This window comes from Colletes gigas, unplaced genomic scaffold (genome assembly GCF_013123115.1).
Source record: "Colletes gigas isolate AHSC1104 unplaced genomic scaffold, ASM1312311v1 Colletes_gigas_Sc00053, whole genome shotgun sequence".
Classification (NCBI taxonomy): Eukaryota; Metazoa; Arthropoda; class Insecta; order Hymenoptera; family Colletidae; genus Colletes; species Colletes gigas.
The window spans coordinates 598,159-623,720 of NW_025106682.1; the positions used below are offsets into that span (position 1 = coordinate 598,159).

Consider the following 25,562-nt stretch of genomic DNA (forward strand, 5'->3'; position numbering starts at 1 on the left):
AGGTGTGAAAAATTAAAAACGCAAAAAAACGCAGAAAAATACCGATTTTGTATTGAAGCTTTCGAGACACTAGATTTATATAATTACTGTAAATGCATATTGTCATTGGTTATGTCCCTGAATTTTTTCAGATTTTTTGGCAGGGTGCGCCGTAGTAGCAAAAATGAAAAACTGATTTTTTCGGCGTTTTTCGCGTGAAAAAGCAACTTATACTTTGAATTTTTGTATTCCCTTTAATAGATAACTATATTCTGTGGTTTTAAACATTTCCATGTTGAGTAAAACAGTGTATACAAGAAGAAAAGCAAAAATAAGTCAAGAAAAAAAACGTGCTATGCGCGTTGTATTCAGAAGTATCAGCATTATTTCCAAGAGCTGCGATGGTGCAGTGAGTAAGATGCTTGGCTGCGAAACTGCTGCAAACTTTTTGACGCGCGTTCGCGCCCTGCTACGGTACATTTTTTTTTATTATATTAATTTTTTATTTTCAATTTCTAACTAAACGACAATGAAAAACTATTAGTTTATTAATATTTAAAAAATATTTTTACCTAAAATATACGCAAAAACAATTATGGAGCAGTTTCTATTCCATCATTTCTCTAGTCGTATATTTGCTTAAATACCCTACTGTTTCATTTTTTCTACGTTAAATGAATATACGTACTTAGTTTTAAAATCGCATACCTTTAATAACTTTGAATAGTGGAAGAAGATTTCTTCAATAAAAAGAACATTAGCAGTCTTTGCATATAGTTACGGATATCATGATGACAAGATTTATGATGACAAGATTTATGATGTGCAAGGTTTATGAATGTTTACGTCTATTGGCAGTCTAAATTACTTATTTCTCTTACTCGAATACCTTGCAGTTAGTAGTGATTCTAGTATTAAAGATAAAATAGGTGATTTTATATTATCAGAAGAACGTCTTAAAATATTCACGGGATTAACTTGGGAAAATCTAATTCAACTTAGAGAAATGATGAAGTCCATGAGAAATACGGAAAAACGAGCTGTGACACAGGCTATTGTTGTCTTTTTATTTAAATTGCGTACTGGAAATTCGAATAGTATGATAGCTTCAATTTTTGGGTTAGAGCGCGAACAACAGGTATCCGATTTTTGTAAAGCAGTTAGGAACTCGTTTGAAAAAGATATTTTACCATATCATTTCGGAGTCGCGGCTTTTTCTCGTCAACATTTAATAGAAAATGAAACGTCCATTATTGCTAAACAGTTGTATAATATAACAGACCAGCTAGCACTTATTTTTGACGGTACATATATTCGCCTTTGTTGAAATGTGGACATGTGTAACGGAAATGGATAATAAGAGAACAATTTCTCGTCTAAAATAAGTAATTTAGACTGCCAATAGACGTAAACATTCATAAACCTTGCACATCATAAATCTTGTCATCATGATATCCGTAACTATATGCAAAGACTGCTAATGTTCTTTTTATTGAAGAAATCTTCTTCCACTATTCAAAGTTATTAAAGGTATGCGATTTTAAAACTAAGTACGTATATTCATTTAACGTAGAAAAAATGAAACAGTAGGGTATTTAAGCAAATATACGACTAGAGAAATGATGGAATAGAAACTGCTCCATAATTGTTTTTGCGTATATTTTAGGTAAAAATATTTTTTAAATATTAATAAACTAATAGTTTTTCATTGTCGTTTAGTTAGAAATTGAAAAAAAAAAAATTAATATAATAAAAAAAAATGTACCGTAGCAGGGCGCGAACGCGCGTCAAAAAGTTTGCAGCAGTTTCGCAGCCAAGCATCTTACTCACTGCACCATCGCAGCTCTTGGAAATAATGCTGATACTTCTGAATACAACGCGCATAGCACGTTTTTTTTCTTGACTTATTTTTGCTTTTCTTCTTGTATACACTGTTTTACTCAACATGGAAATGTTTAAAACCACAGAATATAGTTATCTATTAAAGGGAATACAAAAATTCAAAGTATAAGTTGCTTTTTCACGCGAAAAACGCCGAAAAAATCAGTTTTTCATTTTTGCTACTACGGCGCACCCTGCCAAAAAATCTGAAAAAATTCAGGGACATAACCAATGACAATATGCATTTACAGTAATTATATAAATCTAGTGTCTCGAAAGCTTCAATACGAAATCGGTATTTTTCTGCGTTTTTTTGCGTTTTTAATTTTTCACACCTAGGATTTGAAATTGAAAAATCGGAAAAAATTCTCAAACACGTATCTCAATAGTCGCAATGCACCAGATTTTTTTCATAATTTTTCTACTCGATTAAATAGGGGAAATAGGCAGAAATTCGTTAATCCGAATTTTCTCAATAACTACCCTTCCAAACAAGATAGAGGGTTAAAATTTGGCACAGAACGTTTTTTCTTGATGCTCTATCGATGGATCTATCGTATGTCACATTTCGTTCAAGGGCACATTTGACCCCCTTATTCGGCTATACCCTTTGTTCGAAGTTTTACGGAAATTTTGTTTAGTACTTTTTTGTATGTATCCATAAGCTCTACTTCCATATTAAATTTCAATGAGGTCCATTGACTATTGTGGGAGTTAACAAACTCCGCCGTTTGAAAATTGGACAATTTTTATGGATGTTTTCCAACTTTACTGGGTGAAAGAACAACTTTTCCAATATTCTTAGAATTTTTACATATTCTCCATTAGAATACGCGTAGTTTGCATTTTGAAATATTAAAATCCTCAAATTCCTTCAGAAGTTATGATATTTTAAAGATACGCATGAAATTTCAGTAGAACGTCTAAGCGAATACTCCGACATGGAAGTTCCGGTAATGAATTTTTTTCTTGAAAGTGCGTAGGATTTCGGGGGTATGCATATTCACCAAAAATGATTGTAATTGACTCCCGCAACCGAAAATAATTTTTTGGTGAATGATTTGAAATTTTTTAATTTAATTTTTTAATAACTTTTTAACGAAGCCTCATTCAACAAATTGATAATGTTGATTTTCGTCTTATTTTGGCCTCTAGAATCTCCCATTAAAATATTTCCCAAGGATGGCCGAACACCCTGTATAGAAATGATAAGTATTCAGCGGACAAAAATGTTCCTGAAAACGGTGCAATTAAATGGAAAAAAGCTTAAGAATTGGTTTGACAAGGTAGAAAATGAGAGAAAACAATTGGAATACAATTATTGTTCTGGTAAAATAATGGATTTCCAGAACCCAGAGGCATAGGAATCGGACAATGTACTGTTAATATGGATCGTAAACAAGAAAATGCCTGAATGAGCACTTCATTTCGCCCATCGATCCATCCATTTTCGTTCCACTATAGCGATACTGCCGCCAATAATGCGTACATTCGAGCCAGCGCTACGGAATGTTAGTATAACTGGGGGAATTCTGTTGTGTGTATTACGATGGTTGGTAACCGCGACCAATCGCCACTTCTAAACCGTGTTAATACGTTAATGCTCCTTTAATAAGCTCCGCGCGATCGTGACTCGCGCATAATGAGACCAGTTCAGCATTAAATTTTGATTTCAATCTCCAAATCACGAAACGTGCGTTTCAATAAAAAAATCTCGACGACATTGAAAGTAATTTCGTGCTGCACGGTTGGCCCTTCTATTTTAGGTACAAAAGCTGAGCCCTCGCTAGGATGGCCAATAAAAATTCGTATTCGAGCCTATTGCCCTAAAATATTCAATTTTCGTCCTCGAGAAAGTCGCCTAACCGCGCGTAAAATTGAGCAACGCTCGGGGAATCGCGCTAGGCCTTTGTTTCCCCCACTCCAGTCACACTCGGCATTTAAATTCGCCTTTGAAGCGAGACGAGTAGAGCTCTCGAGAGGAGTGCTCGTCCAGCGATGTGTAACATGTACAGAGTCGGAAAGAGTGGGACACTGTGCCTGCTAGAAGCACAAACTGCGCGGTGGTGGTTGTACGGGTGGGCGATGGGAGTAATTATTTAAATATACGTCGCTTCGAGCGGGAATATTTCACGAGTCGGGGCAATATTACGACGGTAACTTAGGTCCGGCCATCCGGACCAGATGTTTCCAGAACACGGGCGCGTATTTACGATGGTAGCCGACTTCGTCCGATTCGTGTCACGTGGTCCAGTCGAGAGAGAAAGAGAGAGAGAGAGAGCAGTTGTAACCGATATTGATGTCAAGGTCTTCCATCTCGGTCGTACTCTCTTCTTGCACGGGTCACGCGAAATCAATAGGATAAAACCGTCCTCCTTCCCTTCCGAATGACACAACGACAGTCACCGGGAATTCATTTCAAAGGATTCGAAACGAATACACGGGGTGTCCCGTAGTTTTCACTTCAGGAACGTCGAAAACCTTGCTACCAGTTCCATTAATTCCAGTCGATTGCGTTTTACTTCGTGCTATGGTCGTTTATCAAGTACAATTTGATAATATAGGAAATGTATTTAAGCAATATTAAGATGCTGAATTTTAAAACCTAGACATGCCGATTCTTAGCGAAAAAATAAGTCGAAAAGTCCTTTATCATTTTGAAATCGGACGCTTCATTCTCGAGATACGAGCAGTTTAAGTTTACCAAGGTCGCTCCCGACGGCCATTTTGATCTCCAGTCAGCTGATCTGCGCGGCGCCACCTGTGCACACTCGGGCATCGAGACTTCGACTGCTCGTATCTCGAAAACGGAGTCTCGTATCGAGAAACGGTAAAGGACTTTTCAGTTTCTTGTTGCAAAAGGTATTTAAATGTTCAGTCAGAGTGAATGTGTATTCTATATTGTAACGATTACAAACATACAGGGTGTTCGGCTACCTCTAGCAAAAATTTTAATGAGCGATAGTAGAGGCCAAAATAAGACGAAAATCAAGAATACTAATTTGTTGATGGAGGCTTCGTTGCAAAGTTATTAACATTTAAAGTTCCGCCTGTAGAATGACAATCCGCTAAACAGCTGCGTTCGCGCGGACGGTTGCGGCAGGCGAGTGCTAGTGGTTCTCACGCAGCATGAAAAATTCTGCTTACCGACATTATCGACAGCCTTAGATTTTTGTCCACTTATGGGAATGCGAACACCTTACGTTGAATAAGATTCAACCTGTCTTATGAAAATCCAGAAGGGCACATCAAAACTCGCCCGACGAGATTTTCACAGAGAAAGGGTGAATGCCAGTTCCAATACACAATGTTGTAAACAAAAATCACCCACATGCGATTATACACGCCCCACGATTGTCCACAGTGTCCACAAGTATCCACAAATAATCCTTTCAGGCACTAACCACTATGCAATTAAATAAACACGTACCGCGATTATGTTATTCGTGAATGTCTACGTGTACGTGTATCACGATTCTTCCGAGTTACTTACGAATAAAACTGTTATTAATTTTTCAAATACACTTCAATTTAAAAATGTAAACAGGAATTTAATAAGTATTCGCTGATTGTTTATATCACTGTATTTCTTACATGCTACTTAATACATAACTGAATCAAATATGTCTAAAATGTGTCGCATGAACTAGCTTGACTGATTCTGTTTTACGACTGACTAGCTGGCCGAACACGTGCCGATGCTGCCCTTTGTCTCCGCTGTGTGTGAGAGAGATAAGCGAGGCGAGTGACGTAGAATCGGGGCCTGTTCGGCATATGTTTCTCTGAACCTCGTCGATCGATGGCACAGTCAGCTGCTAGTATTGTTACATTCTTCGCCGTGAACGTAAATCGATGCGAAAATTTCATTTATCCTGCGATTCCTTTTTACATTTTTAAATTGATGTGTAATTGAAAAATTAATAACAGTTTTATTCGTAAGTAACTCAGAAGAATCGTGATACACGTACACGTAGACATTCGCGAATAACATAATCGCGGTACGTGTTTATTTAATTGCATAGTGGTAAGTGCCTGAAAGGATTATTTGTGGATACTTGTGGACACTGTGGACAATCGTGGGGCGTGTATAATCGCATGTGGGTGATTTTTGTTTACAACATTGTGTATTGTAACTGGCATTCACCCTTTCTCTGTGAAAATCTCGTCGGGCGAGTTTTGATGTGCCCTTCTGGATTTTCATAAGACAGGTTGAATCTTATTCAACGTAAGGTGTTCGCATTCCCATAAGTGGACAAAAATCTAAGGCTGTCGATAATGTCGGTAAGCAGAATTTTTCATGCTGCGTGAGAACCACTAGCACTCGCCTGCCGCAACCGTCCGTGCGAACGCAGCTGTTTAGCGGATTGTCATTCTACAGGCGGAACTTTAAATGTTAATAACTTTGCAACGGAGCCTCCATCAACAAATTAGTATTCTTGATTTTCGTCTTATTTTGGCCTCTACTATCGCTCATTAAAATTTTTGCTAGAGGTAGCCGAACACCCTGTATACTCGTCTCGAAATTCCTGGTAAATTACTTTTCAAATTGTCCGTATAGTTTCGATTAAACGCTCACAAATTTGCTGTTATTGAACAATAACTAATCACCTTAACGCTGTTCCTAAAGTGAGATTAATACTATTAGATATTGATGTTAAAGTGTGAGTACAATTATTGAAATAGACTTTCGTTTTGTACTCTGTCTGCTTGGTAATCCTTAGTACTTAATCCTCGATTTGCCTTGTTAATCTCTAAAAACGTTGTTCTTGGAAGGTTTCTCAAAATACCGGCGTTCACTCGTCTACTCTTACTTAAGTTCGTGGCTATCCCTTATGAGACAAAGTGACAGACTTCAAAGACTCAGAGTGTCTGTCCATCCTAGGTTGATATGTTCAGTAACTGGAGAGAAGTTGCTTTTGTGCTGAGGTTCAGTGAGCTCATTGAATCTCGACTCCCAACTCTTCATGGTAGCTTCTCCCCTCCTCAGATCCATTTGTGTAGGTCCAAACAAGATCCTTTTCTTAAAATTACAACATTTCTTTCACCACAGTTAAGATGCACGGAAATAAGAGTGCATCGAATGGAGGAACTGGTCGTACCGTTAACATCCAATTATAACTTTATGCCACTATGTTTCTATTTTCCTGAAATATCACTTTGATGTGGATAATAATGGGTTGGACGGGTAAAGGATCCGGAGTATCGGACTCTAGCACCAGGTAGAATACCTTTTTGCCGACCTTGATTACGAGTAGGTCACTCTCTTATGACCAGAGTCAGATGCTTACCCGCACTGTGTGACATAGATCCGACGATCGTAATATATGAGAGCAAAGACAAAAACAGATACTTAGACAGAAGGTTATAGACACTAAAGAATGATGCACCGAAACCAGAGCAGAACTAATATTGGGATTAGACACCAACGCAAGACACACAGGCTGGGGAAACACGGTTGGCGACACCTCCTGTGCTCGCCACTAAAGGGCTACGCTCTTGTTTCTTTCGCAACCGCTCGACCAACCTCTAGAAGGAACAGGACTGACAGTCCACCCTTGCAAAACCGAAGTAGTATTATTCAACAACAAAATAAAAGAAATCAGGAACCTCTGTCTACTAGTAGAAGCTCTCAGAGTGTCTCAGACAGTGAAATACTTAGAACTGACGAACCAGGACAACCTATCTTGGAAACCATACATAAAGATACAAGCGAAGAGGGTCAAGGCAAACTAAATGATGTAAATGAGAGTTACTAACCCAACATGGGGACTAAAATTAAGAGTAATCAAATGAATATACAGTAAAAATAATTCTTGAAAAACCCTACAAGCGATACGCACATTAGTTAGAAGAACAATAGAAACATTACTGGACCTTTCATCACCTCAAACCAGAGCCCAGTTGGTTGTTTCGAGGTTGTTAAAGAAACTGCAGGACTGGGGTTGCTGGGAAAACAGAGAAAAGGGACACGCGAGCATCGTGAAGGAATTAAGTACAAGAGAATGGAGCGAACCAGAAATTCTAGATGCATTTAGCATACCATCTGACAGGAGGATACTTACTCACAGGGACGGAAGGAAATTTAAACTAATGGACTCAATAATGGAACAATGGAAAGACTGTGATAGACCAATACCATCATTCGTACAAACCGGTTCACTAACGCAACAAAATGAATGACAAAGTCGGGACAGCATGGACAGAAGAGAGTATTCCCTGGTACTGCTCTGTCGTTCAAGCAGAAGTAGCGAGAAGAACAGAAATAGAGGAGGATAACCGGAAAGAAGAAACTTAGGTACTTCATCTGGCTCTTGACCCCGATGTAGCCTGTTCCTACTCTGATCTGCAGGTTGGCTGGTGGTACCCAACGGGAATCATTATTATGAAAATAAATGACCTCCATTTTCTAGAGTTCCACCTTCAGACCCAGCCTGCGTATTTCAGCGATGATGATGACCACAGGTCGCCTTCCGTCAATTCGTCCCACTAATCAGGACTAGCGTTTTGTCGTATTGGATGTTCCATAGCAGGAGTTTTAGGGTTTACCTCTTCAGAACACCGTGCACATCCCTCCTCAGAATCTGACAATCCTCCTCAGATAAGGTACTCGAATATCATCGAGTGCCCTCATGATCGCTGCCCAGGACAGGGTATTGAAGGTGTTGACAATATGGACCGATATAAGATTACACCATCCCGTTCGGTGTAACTGATCCACCCGTCACTCAGGTAGGACCCAATAATCATCCTCAGATAAGGGATCTCACTCGATGATACTCCCAGAACAAGGTGTTAAGTGCATTGACAATGTCAAGCGATACAGCAATAGCCACCACTCTATCTTGGAAGGCGGCCCCCTTAGAAAGGGAACGGGCCCACTTGATAGCGTCTCTTGTGGACCGTCCGTTCCAGAAGATGAATTGGCAGGGGGCCAGAACGAGTCCCAGCCTAGATAGGTGATTGACAAAGCAGCCACAATCCTCTCAAAGAACTTGCCCACTTAATCCAACAGATAGATCAACTGATATGCGGAAGGCATACTTGCAGACCTCTCCTCTTTTTTGAGGACCAACCATGCGACTGTCAACAGTTCCCCGAACCTCGGGCTCAAGATATCTATAGCAATGATCAAAATTTGGCTGGGCACATCCTTAGGGGTCAGGGGCAATGCTTCTGGCCCTAAGACGACCCACTGTGTTCGACCCAATTTTCTCGAGGGTGACCTCTAACTCAGATCCAATCGTATGGGTCACTGGGCTCTGTTCTGGGGTAGCAGCTCTCCCTCCGGTTTGCACCGAGAAACAGGATTTGCCATCACTTCTAGGAACTGGAGGGTCTAAGGTCTTCATTAGGAGGGACGCCCATGGACGCAACTTGTTCAACATGAGTTACCCAACACATCATGTCTGTATTGTACTTGTGGCACGCTTACTAGACGGGGAAATGGTAAGAAGTAAGAAAAGAAAAGGAAAGGGGAGCGTTTCGTCATGGGTTTGCTAGTGAACTCATCAGTAAAACATCCCTGCCTTACACGCCAAGGATATTGGATAATCGGTCGTGGAGCGTATATGTAGGAACGGAAGGGGCAGTCGAGCGCTTGTGAGAGAGACAAGAGCCGTAGCCCTCTGGTGATGAGTACGGGAGGTGTCGTCACAGTGTTGTACGATGTGTATAGAAACGAAGAAGCGCTAGGGGGTCTGGTAGCTACTACAGAAGAGAATTATTAATTTTCGACATCGCCAACAAGAAATTTTGTTTTTTTGTTTCAGCAATTAATATTGATGTTATATAGAGAATTCGAACGTGCAACCTCCAGATTCGTAGTCAACCACTTTACCCACATACCCATAACTTTTTCTTTTTTTTAACGAACGTTTATTGTGCCAAGAAAACAATTATAAATATATATACAAGGGGGTACAATAAACCTAAACGTACAAACGGCTAACTTATAACTAGGACTACAATTTAGACTAACGGCTCAACATAGAGCTCGCGTAATCTTAACATTAAATAATGCCCGTCGCACTTAATGCTACTTACAAGATAGTTTTAAGTATAGTTACTTATACTAGGGGCAAGATTTAATATTTTGTATAGAAAAATGGCACCAAAAAAACTATACAAAGCGAAATTAAATCCAGTTACATGCAGAGAGGGAGGTTGTTTAGAATTAAGTGAAAGATGATATACTTAAGGTACTGGGATCATTTAAGTTTGCTGCAACCACCAGTACTTGTCAGTGTTGAGTCTGTGTTTATCTTTTTTGTCAATGCTTGAGAGCCTGTAGTGGTGACGTATATTTGCGCTATAATGTGGTAAGTTTTTGTCTTATCGTTTTTGTTTCGTTTGGCATGGTATTAGGTTGTCCGGAAAGTTCTTTTCGCGTTCGTCGCTCAAGTCCTTGTCTCGCTGTGTTTAAGTAAACAAACAACCAGAGCACTCTACCGTCAACTGTATGGTTATTAGTCATCCTCTGGCAGTACAAGAGAATAGTTTTTGACGTCAGTAGAAAGTTTGTCGAGTGTTTTTCGCCTTGTGAAAGATGGAAAACCAAAAGATGCATTTGCGTCATGTGATGTTTTACTCCTTTTAAAAAGGCAGTACGTTTGAAAATACTGCAAAGAAGATTTGTGACGTTTATGGGGACCAGTCTATAACTGTTCAAACAGTCCGTAATTGGTTTAGAAGGTTTAGAGCCGGAAATTTTAACCTTAAAGATTGTTACGACGCGAGCAGGACCTCGCAATTTAGCCTTTATGGCAGGGTTAGTTGGCGACAGTCAAGGCCCTCGGTCGAGCCGTTGGCCGGGCCTGCAAACGACCCTCAGCCTTTTGTTACTCAAGGGTAACCAAGACGGAGTTTTCTAGACAGCTGAAATGCACGTGCGCGCACTTTCACTTGGCTAGCTTTCACTTAATTGTTACTAACATTCAAATTTACTAGAAAACTCCGTCCCAACCTCGGAAAGGACTTCCTCACCAGAGCCTGCCCTTTCCGCCAGTACAGTCAAACCACACCCACTCCAATTTTACCGGTCGCGAGAGTCCACGCACCAAAGATAAAGATCGCAGCGGCCGTCCATCCACCACTGATACTGACCTTATCAAGGCCTACCTCGATGAAAACCCAAGATCTAGTGCTCGTGAGATAGCAAATGCTTCAAACATCCCGCGAACAACGGTTCATGAACATTTGACAAAGCTTGGATACGTTAAACGCTACGAAGTGTGGGTCCCTCATCAACTGACGGAAAGCAATCTTCTGAACCGAATCTCAACATGCGTTTTACTCATCCAACGTGACAAAAGAGAGCCGTTTTTGAAAAGTTTGATTACTGGGGATGAAACTTTGATCCTCTACAACACTGCACGCAAACGATCTTGGTCGAGTCGAAATAAGAGTTCTTTAACGGTAGCAAATGCTGGACTTCACCCGAAGAAAATATTGCTTTCAATTTGGTGGGACTGGAAGGGTGTTCTTTACTACGAGTTACTTCCGCAAGGGCAAACGATTAACAGTGAGAAATATTGCACCCAACTCGAAAAACTGAAAGAGGCTATCATTGCAAAACGTCCAGAATTGGTGAATAGACGTGGTGTCGTGTTCCACCACGACGACGCGAGGCCACACGTTTCTTTACCCGTGCGAACAAAACTTTTAGAGCTTCATTGGGATGTTCCAAATTTATTGCTCCAAAATTTTCTTCGCAATAGAAGATTCACATCAGTTAATGAAATAAAAAACGGCCTCGAAGAATATTTTAACAGTAAGGCAAGGGAATTTTGGAAAAGCGGCATTATGAGGCTTCCGGAGCGATGGCAAAAGGTGGTAGAACAGAATGGATCATATATTATTCAAGAATAGTACACAGAACCCAAAATATTTTATACTTAATACCTGTTAAAAAAACGAAAAGAACTTTCCGGACAACCTAATATATTAGTGGGATGTTGTCTTTATTCTGTATATAGCCTTCGCTGTCTAGGTGGATGAATGATTCTGGGGGAGTGTAGCCCGTCAGTCTCGTTTTGTCGAGGTATATTAAGTTTGGGTATGTAGAGCCAAAGATTAAACTATTTAAATGTATTTTGTGGGTGTTTGCCCAGTGGTTTCTAATTAATTTTAATATGAACATGTCAATGCGTTTGACTTTAGCGTTTTCGTAGAGTTTGTAGTTACTGTATAGTTTTATGAAGTTTGATTCGGGAGTTCTATATTTGTTTAAGCATGCTCTTAGGCATTTTCGCTCAAAAAGTCGTAGTTTTTCCATCGTTCCGGCACTGATATTAAACCAAATTGGGCATGCATATGTTAAGGTAGGTCTAACTAGAGATTTATAGCAAAGGATTTTAATAGACGAGTTAAGATCCTTTGAATAGAAGAGACGTTTGTGAGCGAAAAAAGCTTTTCGAGCTTTGTCCAACTGTATCTGTACGTGGTGGTTGTAGTTTAGCTTAAAATCTAGATGTATGCCTAAATAGCGAACAATGTCTTTGTGTGGGATATTTCGATTCTGATCGTTATTGTCGTGTAGATGAAATTTCGTTCCGTGCTTCCGTACGTCGAGGTTTGCATCTGAGATGTTAGAGATATACGGTCTGAACAGAATTGTCTCGCATTTATTTATATGAATTTTCAGTTTCCAAGTGTGAAAGTAATCTTGAATTTTGCTAAATGTCTTTTGGAGTTCTGTCTGTATTTTGGAGGGCTTATTGTGTCTGCTGTATATTAATAAATCGTCTGCAAATGCTATTGCTGATTTCACGTTGCCGCTATTTAGGCCATACATTTGTAGGAGATCGCTTAAAAAAATATTAAATAGAATTGATGAGTTGACTATTCCCTGCTGGAGTCCGTTGTGGATATTGAAGCTTCTCGTGGAGGTAGTTTCGCCATCTACGACATAAAATTTTTTCTCGCGTAACATGTCCCATACCATCTTGACGAGTTGGTTTGGGAATTCGTTTTTTAGGAGTTTGAAGAATAGTCCATCCAACCAAACTGTATCGAATGCTTTCTCTAAGTCGATGAAAATCGCGCCTACACATTTACCTGCGTTTCTCGCCCAGCAGATATCGGAAGAGAATTTTTATATTGCGTGGACGGTCGAATGCTTGTATTTAAAACCGAACTGGGTCTCTGAGATAATGTCTCTGGAGTTGCAGAATGCGTTTATCGCGTTATTGATTGTTGTTTCGAAGACTTTACTAATGTTAGGGAAAAGTCTGATAGGACGGTAGCTAGAGGGATCGCTGCCGTCCTTTTCTTTTTTCTTAAATAATTATTAATTTCATGGTTTTCCATATCGTAGTAAAATACGCAGAGTTTAAACAGTTGTTGAACAGAATTGAATAATAATAAATGTATTGACATGGTAAGTTTTTTAGCGCGATATTTGGAATGCCGTCGAAGCTGGAAGATTTCTTATTAGTTAGATTTTTGAAAGTGATTTTTAGTTTGTTATATGAAGTGAAATAGTTGGATGGGGTAGATTCTGGATTTGGATTGTCCGCAGTGTTCGTGTTTGTAAAGTTGCACGTTGTTATACCGTCGAGTCTGTCATGTTCTATTTCCTGTTTTAGTGTCTCGATTTTGCGTTTGATTATGTTTGAATGTTGTTCTTTTCCCATGTGACTGTTTTGTGTATGGACCGTTTCAAAGTGGGCTCCTAGTATATTTAATTTGTCTTGTATCTCGTAGATGAGGGTATTGTTGTGTGTGTCTGTTTGTAAGTTGTTGAAGTTTATGTTTCCGTTGTGTAAAATGTCTCTGTTGGTTGTCGGAATTTTCAGGGTTTCGATGGTATTGTATCCTTTAGGACGGAATATGCTATTGATGGATGGAAAAAGTTCTTTGGGTTTGTTTTGCAAAATGTTGGCAATTTTGATTTTTCCAAAAAGTGTTGACCGATTCTTGGAAGGCTTGTCTAATTTCGTGTCTGATTGTTTTAAGGGTCTGTTTGAGAGTGTTTATTAGAGTGTCGTTTGTTGTGGTATAGTTTTGTAAATGAAGTAAGCTGTTCAGGTGTGAGAGTAAATGACTTTTTTGTTTGCGGAGTTTCTTTATTTTTGGATTGATGTATTTGTCCATGGAATTGAAATTGGTATTTATGCGTGGTACTGCGAGGTCTATTGCTTTTGATATGTTATGATTCAACTTGTCTATGTGTTCATCAATTTCGGTTTTCGTGAGGTTTCTGTTGCTTGCAATGTCGGTGTTGTCGTTTTCAGTTAGAAAAGTTTTATATTTTGTACAGTCTGCTTTATTAAAGTTGTATTTTGCGATATTATGCGGTTCGTCTATTTCTAAACGGTCGAATACCGGTATTGATATTTTCATGATGGCTGCTATATGACCGTTGTCGTATTTAAAGGAATCGACTGCTTTGGAAGCAGTTAAGTCATGGAATTTGATTCTGTTATCCGCGAGGCAGAGGTCGATAAACGCTCCGCTAGACGGAAAGGATGGGACTGCTGTTCTGAGTAGTGAGATTCTGTAGGTTATTTGGTTCTCAGAGTACCATTTGTTTAGGTAGATGCCCCGTTCGTTATTCGAGACATTACCCCATGAGGTGTGTTTCGCCTTAAGATGGCCAGCTATGAGATACTAGTTATTTGATTTATCGATTTCTAGTGTTACTAATAAGTTTTTCAGTTCTGACATGAATCCTTTTTTTTGCGTATGTAGTTACAATGTAGATTTTACATTCATTCTGGATTTTGATTTTTATGATCGTTGCTTCTAATCAGATATTGTTCTTTATACAGTTTGGCTGTATGGACTCGAAGGATATGGTTTTGCGGATTAATATGGCAGTTCCTCCGGCTTGTTTTGCTCTCGGTCTATCTGTTCTAAGGATATGGTAATCTTGGAAATTGATGCGGTGGGTATGGTTTAATTTTGTTTCGGAGAGTAAGACTATATCTGGGTTGTGTTTGGTTAGGGTGTCCAGGAGAGTGACTCTTCTTTCGTTTGTTACTATTGAGTTTACATTTATTTGTATTATTTTGAGTAAATCTATAATTATTTTTCTACTTGTGTTGTTGAGTGCGTTAGCCATTTGTGGTTCTAGAAATCTACGTGTGAATTGAGAGTCTAATGTACGATTTTTTTCACTTCCTCTAGGAAGGAAGTCTGCATGCTGTGTGGTTTTGGTTCTTGTGTTTGTGTGAGTATTGAGTTGGTGCCTTTAGGGGTTTGAGTGTGGGGTTTTTTGTTTGAGGTTATCGCACTGTATGAAATGTTTAGGTTCACAAGTTTATTAACTAGCTGTGCTTTTCTTTCTTTTTCTAATTTCATTTCCGTGTTTCTAGCTTCTATTTTGGCCTTGGTTTCTTTCAATTTCGGGCAACCTCTGTACGAGGCAAGGTGTCCGAAATTTTTGCAGTTCACGCAGAAGAGACGCGATTTCTCAACACCTTCCATGCTGCTTGTTGCTATTGGAAAAGTACACTCTCCTGGGTTGTGCTGATTGTTGCAATTAACACATCTATAGTTTAAGTTGCAGTTAAGTGCAACGTGGCCAATTCGTTGGTACCTCTTGCGTTGAATTCTATCCTTTTTTATTAATTTTTCCCACTGTATTAGGGAGTGTAGCAAGATTCTAATGTCTTTTAGATTTTCAGTTTTACTGTCAGGAGACAGTTGAACCAGCTACATAGGAAGGCTTTTACCTTCTATTTTGGAACTCTGTGTTGTGTATTTCTTCACTAAAAGGAATTTACCATTTTCTAGCTTTTTTTGTTGTAATTCGTATAGAATGACATCGGGGTCGTAGTCACCCTCGAGATTTTTCAATAAAATAGTTAAGCCTCTGTCTTGTTTTGGTGTGTACGTGAAATATTCAATAAGCTTTTCTTTTAATATATTACATGCTATTTTGAAATTCTCTATTGTGTTCAGATGCAAGAGGTGTTTCGAGTTGTTTATTTTTTTAATGTAGAAGTCTGCTATTTTTTTTGAAATTGTATCTATTGTTTTTTTCTGTTAGTACTGTAGACTACTATTTGGAGTGGTCTCGGGTGTTTGTTATTAGTGGTGTTGTTGTGTTCTGGTACAGTTACCTCTTCAGATATTTTCGCCTTCTTCGGCATTGTGGTCTGGATGTCCATTGGGGTTTTCCGACTTTCGTTTCCGTGGCCGCTTGCGGGTCGTTCTTCCTCTTTGACGAGGCCTTAATCCATCCGCCATCTTCGTCTGTTTCCGCGTTGGGGCTAGCGCTAGTCGTTGCAGGTAGCGTTGGTGACGTCCCCGGTTTTCCCGTCACTGTCTTTGGCTCCGGTTCCGATAATGGCAGCCTTTGGCTTTCTTCCCGCTTGCGGGCCTTTCTCTCCTCTTTTAATTGGTTGGAGAGATCTTCTATTGTTTTATTCAGACTTTTAATCATCTGCATAAGGTCGTCGTAACTGGGTGTATTTTTAACTGGTTTTGCCTTCATTTTTGAGGGAATGAATGACAATTGAAGTTTTGGAGTTCTCTTTCGGAGAGTTAGGTTGGGTGCCGGGTTTAATCTTTTCACATTTGATGATTGTTTCACTGTCTCTCTGTTAAGAATATCGATACTTTCATTCGTTAGAATGCACACACTCGCGTTTGTCCATTTTTTTCCCCGTCGCATCGTTTTTTTCGTCTTTGACTACATAGGTAGCCCTTTCCGGGGGTAGGCCCTCTCTCGGTTTACACTTCGTATCTATTGTCAGCAATTTTCTAAATTTATTTTGTTATAATAATGATTAATATGTAACTATAGTTATTTCGATCGAACTGGTAGTATGGCTCCGTAGCGTCTACGTTTAGCTGCACTGTCACGGCACTATTTATTGCACTCAGGTAAGAGCTCCTCAAAAATACGTCCGTCACCTTCGAAGGCCGAGGGACGAATGACTATTGAATGATAACTCATCCTGCTAAAGTGTGTTAAGTAATTCATTTATTAGGTGCGTACAAAACTTTAAATCAAAATATATCGAAAATGAAGCCCCATGTTGAAGAAACCCTGTAGCGTTTTTTGATACTAAATATGTACTGTGACTTGTACCTACTACCACTTCAAAAGCGATTTCTACTGTCGAAAGCTCCCACTGTGAGCTCAAACTTAGTCGGGCCTTAGTGGTGGTCCTCTGCTCTCGTCGAAACTTGACTAAATTAAACTAAACGCGGTGTTGATTGAGTTAGGTCTGAAACGGGTTAAGTTTGGATTGTGTTAAGTCTAAGGTGTCACTATTAGATCTGCATTAAGTCTAGATTATATCTCGTGTAGGTTAAATAAAATTAGAACTATGGTTGAACTTCGATAGAACTCATTTAGAATTGATCATTTGATCTGGACTATCTACGTTAGATCTTAATAAGGTCTAGGTTACCAAACTCAACGATTTCTATTTTAATCTAATGTATCACGGTGCTAGACGACTTTTTGCATCACTGATTAGATCTTCCGTGATAACTAAAAGTTGTCGACCTATATCCGAGGTTTTAAGGGTGTAGTTTCGTAGCACGTTTAGGGGACCAATTTCATAGTTGGGTCGAGAGAATAAATATAACTAATTAATTACTTAGAATATTCACCTGTCTGAACATATTTGTTTAGCCAACACACATCGTTGGTGAATTGCAGCGGTAGGAGACAGTGAAAAAATTGAAAATTCTAATTTGGATGCGGGCAAAGCACGTTTCAAATTTTGCCCCAAGCTATTAAAAATCCTTAAGAGATCCTTAATTTTCAATCTCTAATGACATACACACTTCAGCAGTGTGCTCTACAAGTAAAACTAAGACTAATGTGTTATATAACAAAAAATCCATAAATGTTTTGTTAAGAAGTTATAACAAAAATATTAACTGTGAAATTCGGTTGAGATTCAGGGCATTAAAATAAGAAAAAAAATTTGTAATAAAATAAAATCTTCTAGAAGGTCATCCAGTGTAAAAAGATTTTGGACTCCTGTTGTTGAACAGGTGGCCACCTTCTTAGCTGCAGCATCAGCTGAATCGTTACCTTGCATTCCAACATGTGATGGAATCCATATGACAATGATACTTGTTAATGGAAGTAAGAGTGAAGTAATGTTTGTTGGCATTTCGATTCGACGCGACGTGTCAAAAAATATGGAATGGAATAAACTGCAACTTGAAAGACACAAAAATCGTGCGTAAGATGGCTGATGCACGAAACGAATTAATGTTACTTGTTAATGGAAATAAGACTGAATTTGACATGACAAAGAATATGAAATGGAATAAATTCCAACTTGAAAGACGTAAGAATGTTGCATGTAATGTCTGATACACGAAAAGAATTAATGATACTTGTTAATAGAAATAGGAGTGAAGTAATTGCAACTTGAAAGACATAGGAATCGTGAGGGACCTAAGATTTCAAAATGGTAAAGAACTTTTCGATTCGTTTTTGCACGAAGGATCCATGTCTCAACTTATCGCGTCGAAAATATCAAGATGGAGGATAATACAATACAATTTAAGGGGAAGAAACGAATAACACTCGCCTTAAAAATTATCGAAATGTATTTCAAGCTACAGAATTTATATAAATTCTTATTGTTCGAATGTGTTCATTTTCTCGAGTTGCGGCTTTGCAAAGATTAACAAATTAAATTTCGATCTATAGAAGTTCGATTTATACAAATGTAGCTTAAAGAATCACAGAATTATTTAGAAATGTTGAAAGTAACCGCGAAAACGACTCGTATGGCCACCGTTGGAAGTTTAAATTGCCCTAATGACGAAAGAAATCGACCAAATCGTGTGGTTCGTCGCTAACAAACCGAGGAGTTTCGTTCGAATTATATCATGCGTCAAGTAGCGAATTTCAATTGAAAGACAGCGGTATTCTGGACAAGAAAATGGAGGTCACATTCATTATTTCGAGAGCTATGACCCAGTACGAGTTTTTGGGGAAAGTAACACGCCTGTGGATTAGATTTTCTTCCTTGTGTGACTGATTATAACGATTCCAAGGCTCCTTCGAGATTGGATGCTCGAGTTATGGCACACTGATTGGAGAATTCTGCACGATGAAGAAAGAAAGAGCTTCATGTTTCATTATTTCATTATTTCATTATATCTGATTCGAAATTTCTAATTGGGAAAACTAGAGTTGGGCATAATTTTATTCAAACAATTGATGACATATAAGAATTGGGAATAAAATTTCAATAGGGTGTGGTGTCGCCTCCCATGCTCGCCACCAGCGGGGTCGTGCTCTCACAAGCGCTCGACCGACCCCTCGGTTGCTATATGTACATACATATACATATACATTCCTCGAACGACTTCTCAATATCCCAGTCGTCTAAGGCAAGGCCTGCTAGAAAGCCTTACTGATGAGTCCACTAGCAGGCCCAGACGAAACGCGCCCCCTCCTTTCCCTTTTCTGTCCCCCTACGAATTTCCCGAGATTCTACCCGCAGCGATGCAGCGCCACAAGGGTATTCCGCATTTTTCCATACACACTTCAGCGTGTTCAGCGTGTTCTACAAGTAAAACTAAGACTAAAGTGTTATATAACAAAAAATCCATAAATGCTTTGTTAAGAAGTTATAACAAAAATATGAACTGTGAAATTCGGTTGAGATTCAGGGCATTAAAATAAGAAAAAAAATTTATAATAAAATAAAATCAATCTTTTGCAAGCAATCGATATCGTGAGTTTCATTACAATGTAGTGAACATAAACTTGAACGATAGATCAAAATTTTATGATAATAAAAAATTATCATCGAAGAAAGAGTAGTTCAGCACCCAAGATAAATGATAGAAACTAAACTCTGATAAAGAAATGTTTAAGTTATCCACATAATTCTACGTTAAAAATATTTCTTCGTGCCTCGACTAGCAGTTGCTCTCTTTAAACAAAATTTTAGTAAATTTTGTTTGTTTAGTAAATAAAAAAACATCACATTTCGTATTTTTGTCATAACTTCTTAACAAAGCATTTATGAATTTTTAGTTTTATTTTTACTTGTGGAACACACTGTTGAACTATGCACGGAAAAATGCGGAACACCCTGTATAAGACATCCTCTTTCTAAAACTACTTTTCACACTCCAGTCCATCGAAAACCACAAAAAGCTTAAGATTCTGCCCAATTAACTGATGAAGAAGGTCCACGGACGTTCGAAAAATGTGATCCCCCTTTATTTTTCCTTGAAACGTCGACGATATTTGTCAACCGTGGACGTAAATCTCGCGGAAAGGTCCGTGAACAAACAGGACCGGCGCGGCGCCGGGGGACCGTAAATCAGGAAATTTCTTTAGGAACGGAAGCAGAATAATCCCCAACGAGCAATTTGCATGAAGAAGAAAGGATTAGGCGTGGAAATAAATATTCCTAACAAGAACAAGCCATATCGCGACGTTCCGCAAGATTTTTTAATCGAACTATCAGCCGTGGAAACATTGATAAATGTGCACATTCGTCTGGCTTCCAGCGCCTTGGCCAATCCGGGCCGCGTCGCAGAATTTATGGTCGCGAGCTGCACAGCTTTTCGACACCTGCAATAATTATTATCGAATTTCCATTCGACTCTCGTTTGCTACCTCGGGCAATGGACCAACCAGCGCCATCTACGCGAATATACGACCGTAAAACGGGCTTTGACCCGTGTTTGAAACCCGTTCTCCAGTTGTCTCTGCTTGCACGCGTGTAAAAACTGGTTCTTCCTTAAATAAATAACATCAAAGTTTTAAACAAACTATTATCCTTAAACATTTTTCGAATTGCAATGATCTTATAATAAAAATCTACCGATTATCCGTGGTTCTTTTAAGTTTATGATCGTATAACAGAAGTTACGACTCGGATAAATGGATATAATTATGCTAAACGAGACAAAAAGAGAGATATCTATTCCTCTAATTAAAAGAAATCGAAAAGGTCTTTACAATTTTAAAGTGGGACGCTTCGTTTTCGAGATACGAGCGGTTAAAGTTTACCAAGACCACTCCCGCCATTTTTATCCCCAGTCAGCTGATCTGCGCAGCGCCATCTGCGCATGTTCGCGCATTCAAACTTTAACTGCTTGTATCTCGAAAACGAAATGTCGAATTACAAAACGATACAGGACTTTTCAATTTCTTTTTTCACAAAGAATTCGAATCACTGAAAGGTATTGTACTTTGTAATTTATGGTCTTTCTTATAAATCAGAAGAATAATTCGTATACGCAGAAATTTTGTTGTAATATTCTTTTGCATTTTTAAAGACATTTTAACACTTTAATAAATATAAAAATTAGGAGATGAGGGTGAAGCAAACTGCTAGTTATAAACTAGTTCTAAGAGAACACTTTCATACGAATTTTATTTTAAATGTTGAGAAACTTTAAATTAAACACAATTTTACTAGATTTAATTATGTATTGATAAAGTTTAGAGCTCGAAGCCTCAATTTTCAAAGCTTCTAATTGCACAATGACGCAAAGATTTCGTATTTTACGATCAAATTCACATTTAATTACACTTCGAAGTTTCAATTGTTTTTGTTTCACATTCTGACGGTTCACGTTTTTCATTATCAGAAGACAGTTTTCATTGTTATAACATTCACCAGAATAATTAGTTGAAAAATAAAATACCTCACAATTTGTTCAAATTAGGTTATTAAAGAATTTTTATTGAAATTAACGAAATAAAATTCTTTTCAAATTCCTCGGACAAATTTTTATCGTCGTTTCGATCATGCGAATCTACAATAGTTTTCGTAAATATAAAAGTTTCCCTTTGTTATGGAATTTATACGCCACAGTGTACAAATTTCATATTACGCGAAGCAATACGACGCAACGTCGTAAACGTGATATGACAGTTTATTATTCATTCTAATGCTCGTGGCAATTTCTCTACCACACATATAACACACTTCCCGGGTGCATAATAAATCCACAGCATCAACACACAGACACAATTTTGTCGCAAACGTACTCTGTGCGGTGTGGAAAACGTAATTTTTCGAGTTTTAACAGATAAAAAGCTTCTTTAAAAATTGTTACCATTTAGTTTTCGGGTAATTCTTCACCAAAAAACCATTAAATAACAATCTGTTTCTTTGCTGGAATTGTTACTCCACTAACAAATACAGAAAATAAGTTTAAAAGAAGAATTTTTTATTTACGCACAGAATAGTGTGATTTATCTTGGTATGAATTTCACAAGTTTTATTTTTGATTGCAAATTTATGAAATTTGTAAAAAAATGAAAGAGTATTTTGGAGAATTTGAAGATATTTATTTATACATAAGATAGTCTGATTTTTCATAGCACAAATTTTACAGATTTTGTTTGATTATGTAAAGTTTGTGGAAAATATGAAATTTCATATTATTTATAAACCATTTGTGCTTAAAAATTACACATATACGGGATGGTTAATTTGACTGTGATTACTTGAATTTATTTGTAAAGTATTTAATAACAAAATATTTTTAATGGAAGTTCTATGATATTTTTAAAATAATGAAACTCCAACTTTTAAATTTTCATTGAAAAATGATTATTAGTGAAAAAAAGAATCAAATTTGTTTTGAAAGTAGGTAGATATAATATTCCCAAAAATAGACAATTTTCCTTCTTTTTGAGTTTTTTTTCCATTCTGTTCCAAGTAAAAGGAAAAAAAAAGGAAATGTTAAAAAGGAAATTTGGAAGGCTCTTAATTGAGACGAGGAATCCCATACAAGGTAATATTGGAGCAAAAATGTAGTCTAGCGTACGATTGCTATCGTGGAACGCCGTGGATCAATTGTTAGAGTGGCAGCCGTGACTTTTTATCCTGGCAACCTTTTCGTCGACTCTTCGGCCGAGCACTTTGACCTCTCTTAGTGCCTGAATGCCTCTTATTCCAGCTCAAGGAGACACTCAACGAATCAACAGGCAAATTTCACAAGACTTGCTCGTAGAATCGATAATTACATTCATTTTACCCTTTTAACCGTGTCTCTCCCCCAGCAATTTGTTAATAAAAACTCTAACAACAAACAGGGAAGCTTAAATCCTCAACAAGATTAGGATTTTATTAAAACATTCCTCCCATGCGACGATTTTTCCCGTTTCTTTCAAAAGAAGTCGACGGTTAGTCGAATAATTTATTATTCCAGTAAATTCTTGCTCAAAATGATCTTTATTATACAGGGTGTTCCGCATTTTTCCGTGCATAGTTCAACAGTGTGTTCCACAAGTAAAAATAAAACTAAAAATTCATAAATGCTTTGTTAAGAAGTTATGACAAAAATACGAAATGTGATGTTTTTTTATTTACTAAACAAACAAAATTTACTAAAATTTTGTTTAAAGAGAGCAACTGCTAGTCGAGGCACGAAGAAATATTTTTAACGTAGAATTATGTGGATAACTTAAACATTTCTTTATCAGAGTTTAGTTTCTATCATTTATCTTGGGTGCTGAACTACTCTTTCTTCGATGATAATTTTTTATTATCATAAAATTTTGATCTATCGTTCAAGTTTATGTTCACTACATTGTAATGAAACTCACGATATCGATTGCTTGCAAAAGATTGATTTTATTTTATTATAAATTTTTTTTCTTATTTTAATGCCCTGAATCTCAACCGAATTTCACAGTTCATATTTTTGTTATAACTTCTTAACAAAGCATTTATGGATTTTTTGTTATATAACACTTTAGTCTTAGTTTTACTTGTAGAACACGCTGAACACGCTGAAGTGTGTATGGAAAAATGCGGAATACCCTTGTGGCGCTGCATCGCTGCGGGTAGAATCTCGGGAAATTCGTAGGGGGACAGAAAAGGGAAAGGAGGGGGCGCGTTTCGTCTGGGCCTGCTAGTGGACTCATCAGTAAGGCTTTCTAGCAGGCCTTGCCTTAGACGACTGGGATATTGAGAAGTCGTTCGAGGAATGTATATGTATATGTATGTACATATAGCAACCGAGGGGTCGGTCGAGCGCTTGTGAGAGCACGACCCCGCTGGTGGCGAGCATGGGAGGCGACACCACACCCTATTGAAATTTTATTCCCAATTCTTATATGTCATCAATTGTTTGAATAAAATTATGCCCAACTCTAGTTTTCCCAATTAGAAATTTCGAATCAGATATAATGAAATAATGAAATAATGAAACATGAAGCTCTTTCTTTCTTCATCGTGCAGAATTCTCCAATCAGTGTGCCATAACTCGAGCATCCAATCTCGAAGGAGCCTTGGAATCGTTATAATCAGTCACACAAGGAAGAAAATCTAATCCACAGGCGTGTTACTTTCCCCAAAAACTCGTACTGGGTCATAGCTCTCGAAATAATGAATGTGACCTCCATTTTCTTGTCCAGAATACCGCTGTCTTTCAATTGAAATTCGCTACTTGACGCATGATATAATTCGAACGAAACTCCTCGGTTTGTTAGCGACGAACCACACGATTTGGTCGATTTCTTTCGTCATTAGGGCAATTTAAACTTCCAACGGTGGCCATACGAGTCGTTTTCGCGGTTACTTTCAACATTTCTAAATAATTCTGTGATTCTTTAAGCTACATTTGTATAAATCGAACTTCTATAGATCGAAATTTAATTTGTTAATCTTTGCAAAGCCGCAACTCGAGAAAATGAACACATTCGAACAATAAGAATTTATATAAATTCTGTAGCTTGAAATACATTTCGATAATTTTTAAGGCGAGTGTTATTCGTTTCTTCCCCTTAAATTGTATTGTATTATCCTCCATCTTGATATTTTCGACGCGATAAGTTGAGACATGGATCCTTCGTGCAAAAACGAATCGAAAAGTTCTTTACCATTTTGAAATCTTAGGTCCCTCACGATTCCTATGTCTTTCAAGTTGCAATTACTTCACTCCTATTTCTATTAACAAGTATCATTAATTCTTTTCGTGTATCAGACATTACATGCAACATTCTTACGTCTTTCAAGTTGGAATTTATTCCATTTCATATTCTTTGTCATGTCAAATTCAGTCTTATTTCCATTAACAAGTAACATTAATTCGTTTCGTGCATCAGCCATCTTACGCACGATTTTTGTGTCTTTCAAGTTGCAGTTTATTCCATTCCATATTTTTTGACACGTCGCGTCGAATCGAAATGCCAACAAACATTACTTCACTCTTACTTCCATTAACAAGTATCATTGTCATATGGATTCCATCACATGTTGGAATGCAAGGTAACGATTCAGCTGATGCTGCAGCTAAGAAGGTGGCCACCTGTTCAACAACAGGAGTCCAAAATCTTTTTACACTGGATGACCTTCTAGAAGAAATTAAAATGAAACTAAAAATGAAATGGGAAGAGGAAAGGATATCTAAAACTCCTTCTCATATTAAAAGATTTTGTAGGCTCCCACTATGTTCGTGGAGCCGTTTTATTTAGTAAATAGAAAGTTCAATACTATTTACAAATACTTGAATTTATTTACAATTATATACACATGTGTTAACAGTTTAATTTTCAGTGTTCTTGTTTTGATTCTTATGGAGTTCTTAAAATGTTCTAACCGTTCTTGAAATGTTCTCATTTGGAGAGTCCTATGACCCACGAATATAAACAGATTCCAAAATAGGTGGAGATATTGTGTATCCAATCAAGCCCCTGTCCATCCCTCGTGGTCCAGTCCTCAGATATTCGAAATCCCGCCCACTGAGGGTGGTACAGGGGTGGGTGTCCGCGGTCCCAAGCGGCAGGTATGGTC

At 37.9% G+C, this 25,562-nt stretch overlaps 1 protein-coding gene and 1 pseudogene across 1 annotated transcript in view; both read left to right on the forward strand.

Annotated features, from left to right (window-relative positions):
• Positions 1-25,562, forward strand: part of LOC122403450 (dipeptidase 1-like) — a 203,711-nt gene that overhangs the window by 72,210 nt on the left and 105,939 nt on the right. The window lies entirely within an intron of this gene.
• LOC122403452 lies at positions 10,406-11,460 on the forward strand (annotated as a pseudogene).